Raw genomic sequence first — 8,186 nt, 5'->3', positions numbered from 1 at the left:
TATACAGATTGCCAGAAAGAAATTTGTGGAGTAGACTGAAAATGAGCAAAAATAAGGGAGGGGTGGAGGAGAAAAGTATGATTTACAGACCCAGGACCAGGACACATGGGTGCTCTGCCCCAGCCCTGTCCTCAGCCTTGCCCCTTCCTTGAAATGGTGTAACCTCCCCCCAACCTCCCGCCAGTGCTCAAGACCTGCCAGGGTGTGCAGTTGTCTCCACACAGCATCATGAGCCCTGAGAGGTCTCTCTATAGGTATAGAGTCCTTTTCTTCCCTTAATAGCCTTTCTGACACTTTCCCAACTTCCTCAGTGGGGTCAACCAGATGCCCAGAGGAGCTCCAGGGCTGAGCTCTATGAGATCACGTGGAGTCTTGTGCATGGCTAGGTTCCAGGAGGGTGGCACAGTTTGTCAATCACTCACTAATCAGAACTGTATTTTTCCACAGGATCACTAGAGATTAGGTTACCCAGAATGGGTGACTCTAACCGTGTAGGTGACTCTCAGAATGCAGGGTTCTGGACCACTGACTTTCAACTCCTGATTTGGCTTGAGCTGAGAGTGAGGGAGTGTGGGCCCATGTTCACCTCAACACTGTCCCTGGTCTACAGCACTGGAGAGTTGCAGGGATAGTAGCAGGCATACCTTGCCCTGTGTGCCACCCTCCGCGGGCACCTAGGCAGTCACCCGCTATAGCTGCAAGCTCTGGGCCACATATCCACAAGTCTTCCAGGGGTGGCTGCATCTATGTCCTCTAAGTTTTTGAGACCATTGCTCCAATGCAAAGGGGATCTATAATGTGATAGATGTGGATAAGGGTCAGACAACCTTTCCTGTCCTGTCCTCCCCACTGGTGGTAGCAGGTAGAAGACAGATATGTGGTGAATATTGAGAGATCAAATTCAAGAAATACATTGGTTACAGCCTAAAGGGTTCAAGAGGAGATACAGATGAAAAATGTGCTGTTTAGCTTCACTGTTATAAAATCCAGAATGGAATATGTAACATGACCCTGAAATAAACTATCATTTGCATTTTCCTATGCAATATCAGTAAGACTTCTCCTTGTGGTCATCCTCAAAGCCTGTAACAACTTTTGAAGGAGTCACTCGGAGCCAGTGTGCATGCATGGCACAACAGGTGATGCAGTGTCATGTGTAATGATGAAGCCAACATTAAGTCAATGGTTTTAGGGAACCGCAGGTATAAGAAGATCTCTATTGCTTCAGTACAAATCCCTCTAAAGAGTCACAGGAATGTGGGTAGTAGTAGTGCTGTCACATTTTCTCACTACCTTTTTCTAGTTGTGGTGGATATTAAGTTAGGCAGTGTGGTAGGTAGGATTCACTTGCCCTGTATCATCCCTTTCCTTTTGAGTGTGGTTTGAACCTTGGAAAATAAGGAGATATCAATTCTGTGATGATGTTACATTATACAGAAAAAGGTAATTGTCCTGGGAAGGCTTGATACAACAGGTGAGACCTTTAAAAGCTGCATGTTTTATCTGGCTGGTTGAAGAAGAGAACGTCAGAAAGCAATGCTTTGGCTGCCCAGGAAGAAAGCAAACATCTATTTTGTAAGTTGTATATGGAAGCCATATGGCAATGAACTCCATCCAGGTGGTCTCCAAGGGCTAAGAGCAGTTTGTAGCCAAAAGTTGGCAGGAAAGCAGGGATCTCAGTCGTACAACCACAAAGAAATGATTCTGCCATCATCATCCAGTGAGCTTGGAAGAGGACCTGGGTCCAGATGAGAGCCACAGTTCCTGCCCACACCTTTATTTCAGCCCATCCAGACCTTCAGCAGAGAATCCAGTCATACTGTGTCTTGATCTCTGACCTTTGGAGACTGAGAGAGAATAAATTTGAGTGGCTTCAAGTTGCTAAGTTTGTGGCAATTTTGCAGCAATAGAAAACTAACACATTCAGGAACAGCACAAATGACAATAAAGTCCATGAAGGGATGGCCCCTGGCCTTGCACAGGAAGAGATAGTGCCTGGTCACTAAAACAAATCTTCAAGTGCTCTCTTTAGACAATGAACAAATATCTATGTCCCTCGTCTCTACTCTTAGTATAAACAGTCATCAATAAATCACTATACATCACCTTGGCCATGATATTTTAACATATTTAAAAAAAATCAAATTGTTCATATTGACAGGATCCCTGTCAAAAGTATTTGCCCATGACCATGCATACCCTATGGGTTTCACTGCACCATGAACATGTGTTTCTTGTTCTGATGATACACCTTTTCATTAAAATACAATTTAAGTTGAGTTTTATGTTACTTGCAGTTAAAAGTATATTAAATGATAAACCAATATTATTTAAATTAAGGTATCATAGATGATTTAACTCTCAGTTTTGCTGACATGAATATTCAATCAGTGATCAACTATATTTTTGTTTTGATTTCTTTTTTCTCTATAGCTGAGGATATAATGATTTTACCATGGTGACTGAATTATTTGTGATGCCAACTAGGCACTTGCAGGGATTGTGGGTCTATTTATATATCATCTGAGACATTTGAAAAAAAATCCTCTTATTTTGCCAAGGCATTACATCTTTATTTCTTAAAATCACCTCCTAGTATCTTGGAATCAATACCACATAATTCAGATAGTATACTTCTGTTAACTCCTAAGGACAATGGGACCCAACAGAGTTAGGTCATCATTGTCAAAGACAAGTGAGTGAAAGAAAAGGTCAAATTATTAAAAATTCTTCCCATTCAGTTGTATCTCTAAATGTTAGATTTTTCCTTAAGATATATAGGTTAGAAATAATGAAACTGCTTCTTTCAAGATCTCACTTATCATGGTTTAGCTCCTTGTATTGTTGCCATTTTAAAAAATGCAATTGGAAAAAATGTGTTAATGGGGTCCCTGAACTTTCTGTGGAAATCCTCAAGATTCTGGGGTAAGCAAGCACGTCAGACTGAGTCAAAATTGGAGTAAAATGACATGCAAGGAGTTGTTTTCTTCAGATTTGTTTATCTAGTTATATAAAAAAGTATACTGTAGATATTAAATTATCTTATAGACTAAGATAAAATACGTTAAACATATTTTCAGAATATGGATGATTAATAAAAAATTTTGTAGTTCACTGTGTGTTTATACATGTATGTATATACTATTATATACTCATGTACATATAAAAGAGAACAAAATAAAAAGTAAAAGGACCAGTTCCCGATGACTGTACTTGCTTCAAAATATTTGACTTTATTAATGTGATAAAATCAGCTTGTTATTCTAAATATGTTACTAACTTATTAATTAATTTGACAATTAATGAATGGATGATAATCTGTTTTTCTGAGAACAATATATTTAAGTATGCTTTATAACCAGTAGTTTTTAGAAAGCTGGTTTAAGAAATTGGAGTGCAGAGAGTAAAAAAACATGTTATTTGGGTACTTTGTCTGAAGGGCTGTAATAGTTTAAACTGCTGGCTGCCCATGGTAAAGCAAGACATTTATTTTTTAACCATGAAAAGTTGAATAAAGGTTTTAGTTGTAATTTAACTATGAAATTTTCATCTTTCTTAATGTCCAGCTATTCTTAATAGCTAATAGTATCAATTTTTTTACTATTTCATATTCATATTTCACATCTGTAGTTTTGTATATTTTATAAGTACATGCAAAACACATTGGAACTCTTAAGACACTAGAATTTTCAGCAGACTATAAAATATGATTTTCAAATGTTTACATAAAAGAGAAATTTAATAAGTGATACATTACCACACACATCATTTTCAATAATGAAATACATATAATGAAAAAATTTCAAATTCTACTTTCAAAATAACCTCTCTATAGCATAAAGCTCTGAGATATTCTTCACTTATGTTTAAAGCATTATTTATATATTGAAGAAAACATTTTAAAATAAAATTGCTGCTTATACTTGTGAGAGCCCTTTGTCATCATAGTAAGAGTCAGCATATATGAAAAAAAAATTACTTTTTCCAAAAAAAAGTGTTACTCATACTTACATCTGACACATCTCATAAATGCTTCCTCATCAACAGCCCCAGATTCCAGGCTCAAAACTGCATTCTTTCAGTCAAGTGACTACCAGTATTTTTTCCAACCTTTATTCTATTGATTGATACTTGTTTATCAGCATTTTATTAGCTTGTTTATTTATAAATTGACTTGGCCAGGCATTTACCATCTCACCTGTGAGATATCTGGAGAATTTTTATATAGTTTTTAATTATTAAGGAACTTACAGTTAATCTAAAATATACTTTGTGTTGTGTCACCTCTTCTAATTTATATTTCTTTTCTGAAAATTAGATCTAAATTATATATCACTAAAATGTCTTCAGTGACCCAACTAGAGCTTATTTCGATCATAAATATGCATGATATGATTAATTTATTTGGAAAACTTCAAATTGGTCCTCCATTATTGCTATTATATGCTGAGTACCATGCTATGCGAAGGATTTTATAACACAAGGACCTAATCCTTCTCTGAGGTCAGAATCTAGGAAGGAGCACAATAGATTTAGGTACAGAAAAAAAGAACAGTGATGCAAGTCAGCAGTATAGGATCTCCTTAGGAAATATCTGATTATGAGTTCCAGTCACATTTTAGAAAATAAGTGCTGTGAGTTTATAATGAATGAGCACACAGAAATCATCAGAAATGTTCTCTGACAATGACTGGAAGTGGTCTTTAAACATGGAAGGAGTATGGGGAAGTGCAGAGGAGGAGAGGTGACATTCCAAGTGAACAGACTGTCATGGTGAGGGACCAGGCATGGAAATGCAGATGGGAGATTGTGAGACAGTCAATAGACCACTGAAAAGTGTGACAATGCTGGTGTCAGAGGTTGAAGCTGGGCCCAAAGTTTTGACTTGTAGGATCTATAATGAGGGTCTTCTTTAGAGAGGAATTCTTTCAAAACCTTGAAATGCTGAAGATTTCCTGCCACAGAGGTGCCTTATGGGATATGGCAGCAACAAAATAATGTCCAGGGAGATTTTACTGTAGAACCAAATTAACACTAATGAAACAAAGATGTGGTCAATATCAGATTTAATTATTTCAAAATTTAACTGAACTCATGACTCAGCTTTCAGCATTATCAAAATGTCTTCCCATTGAGTATTACATATGTGCTTTGTTTGTTTTCAAAGCAGAGACTTGGGTTAAGCAGACTTGTTTACTCTTACAATACCTGGAATAACTCGATGTGTAACCAACATGCTAACTTGCTGTATGTTCCCAAGTTCAAATTGCTTGTGTCACCTTTTCCTTTATTATTTAGGTAAAATTGGCTTAAATCAACTAGCTATGTATGGTGGGGGTGGGGAAAAATACTTCATTTCCAATGTCCCTAGAGATTCCTGAGGATTTGAAGGAAAGGTTGCCTACACTTTTCTCCTAAGGCTCTCAAGCTCTAAATTCCTACTTCTGCTTTTCTCTCTCTCTTCTGGATTTTTTCCTCCTGTCTGTTTTCTACATGATGTCACTCTGCAGAAGTCACTTCTCTCCATATTATATCATTTTCCAGAAGTCATCTCCTTCCAGGGACCATGGACTCAAGGTTGTGTATATGCCAGACTTTACTGTATATGCAGAGCAGTTGAAGAATTTCACAAGAGTTTAGCAAAGCAACAATCTAATGTTAAATATTTAAGAATGTGTTCTTAAATTCCCTCAAACATTTCTGCCTCCAAGAAATTTTCCCTCATCATCTTTTTAATTCAAGCCACAACCTCTCATGAGTACTACTATTACAACTACTACAACTACTAGTCAATATTTATGGAGCACTAGACTAGTAGTAATAATAATAAAAAAATTACTAGACATTCTATATGGGTAATTAGTATTCACACCATCCTAGTGATGTAATTACTCTTATATCTCCATTTGGAAGAGAGGAAAAAGAAGTACAAAGACATTACTCTTTTTCAAAATCTTATAGCAATGGACCATGGAGTGGAAATTAGAAAGCAGATTTCAGATTATGTAATTGTATTGACCACACTTCACAGTTAGCATATTTCTGGGCAGGGCTTACCCAAGAGTATGTGGAGCTGTAAGCAAATATCTTTGGTGGGGACCCTATGTACATATAAGGAATTGGATTTTTTAAAAAATATGTTAAAAGTGCATGGACCCATGTGGGGTAGAGTGATTTATTAATGTAAATTTAAAATAATGGGTAGGAAGAGTCTTTGTAGTGTACTAAACTATCTTTTCTTATTCAGGCCCAGGGACCCTCTATTCTTTTTCTTAATCATCAAATGTGCCATTTCTTGCTAATTTTATTATTCCCATCATGAGAAAAAAAGGTAGCTATATTGCTTTTGCACATAGTGACATGGCTTTCCTCAGCCTGTCTGAATTGAAACAATGTGGGCCTTTTTGGCTTTATGGTTCCTTAATACCATTTATTTAATGCTGCATCACCCATTGTGCCATAACGGATACTGACTTCAAACTATTCTCTCAAAAGTTGTGATGCAATTTTATTCAGAGTATGTAGGAAAATTTGAATGATAAATAGTTTTCTGGTCATGTTATATTTACCATTGAGAGTTCATAGTGTAAATGTATTAACTATTCTCTTGGACACTTTAGGCAAAAGCCACATTTGTAAACTATAACCTCTTTCAATGCTGACATTGCACAACCCTTGTCTGTAAATCATGGAGGAGGGGATGAAGACCAGAAGACGGGCCTAGATGACTAGAAAAATGGTCCCGTTCATCCAAGTAATGTCCATCCCTTCTCTGGCTCAGCTTGTGACTTACCTGGGAAAGCATGACATCATATTGATCAGAGGCAAGATAGATGACATTGTTTGGAAGAGCCCATTGTTGTTGCAGAGTGACAAGGACTGCTTGACAGGGGTCAGAGAGCCTGCGGTGGGAATGGCTGAACTGTCCTCAGCGACAGTGTTGGGAATGCACAGGGTAAAGGCTGTCTGCTGCCTCCTTAGCCACCCTTGGTTGCTCTAGTCATAGGCAGCATTTTAGTTGGAACATGAATGAGCAAAAATGTCACCTAAACTTACACATGCAACTCAAGCCGCAGGGTCAGTTGTGGATAATCAGTAACCCAGAGCCCTGCATTCTTTCTGTGAGTGACAGTCACTCAAAATCAGCAACATCCTCCATTCAGAAAGAGGCATTGTGTTAGGAAATGCAGCTCCCAACAACGTTCCCAAAGGAGACTTAAAGATTATTCTTTTGTACCCTCAGAGTTTTGCTATCATCTGAATATATTATTGTTAAAGATAAATAAATAATAAAAAGAAAAATCTGAGCTGCAAAAAAATAATACCTCAGAATTAGATTAACATATTCCATCATAAAAATGTATTAAAATAATTGCCTAATTACAATTAATAAATAAATTGATAAAAGATGAGTAGGAAATAAATGAATGAATATAGGCACCAGGATTCAAAACAGTTTTCTAATTTCTACTCCAAGTCTCTTTGAAGTAATCTGCATTGCACACATCTATGATTCCTCTAATGCTCACTGACAAAAGGCAGTATGTAATTCAGTCTTTCTCCTAATTCTAATGGAAACCCATTTAGCCTCAACTGTCTACCACATTCCCTAATTTCAGTCACGCTGTAAGCGATTATTCTATGCCATGTCAGTATCCTTGTTATTTTTATTTACCAAAATAAAATGTCACTTCTTCATATAAATTGAGGTTTGCATTAATGAATGCTCTTGCCCTTATACCTATCATCATTATATTCCATTGTGGGTGGAGTAAATGGGGGAGGAAACTAACTAGGATCCCCTGAGGGTGTTTTTGTTGTTAACAAAGATAAACACTTGGGTAGTATCAGGGTTTTTATTTGTAACTGTTCCCTTACAAGTTACTTCTGCTGGCAAGGAGACAATATCCTTGAATTCTACTTAAACAGAACATAGGTATTCTAAATTCATATCTCATTTCTTTTTTAGGTAATGCATAGCTTGTGGATTCTGCTCAAAACAATTTGCGTGTTCTCTTTATCAATCATTTTTTCCCTAGGTATTGAGAGCAATAGCCAAAAAATGCTTCAAGAAGACCCCTCTCATTAATAAATAATAATCATCTTCATTAAATAAATATATATCTTCTACTGAAATAAATATTAAAATGGCTAAGGATTTGGGAAGGAAGTATGGGAAGGAAGTA

The sequence above is a fragment of the Stenella coeruleoalba genome (assembly GCF_951394435.1).
Source record: "Stenella coeruleoalba genome assembly, chromosome: 5".
NCBI lineage: Eukaryota > Metazoa > Chordata > Mammalia > Artiodactyla > Delphinidae > Stenella > Stenella coeruleoalba.
Note: the sequence above shows the minus strand (reverse complement) of the source record.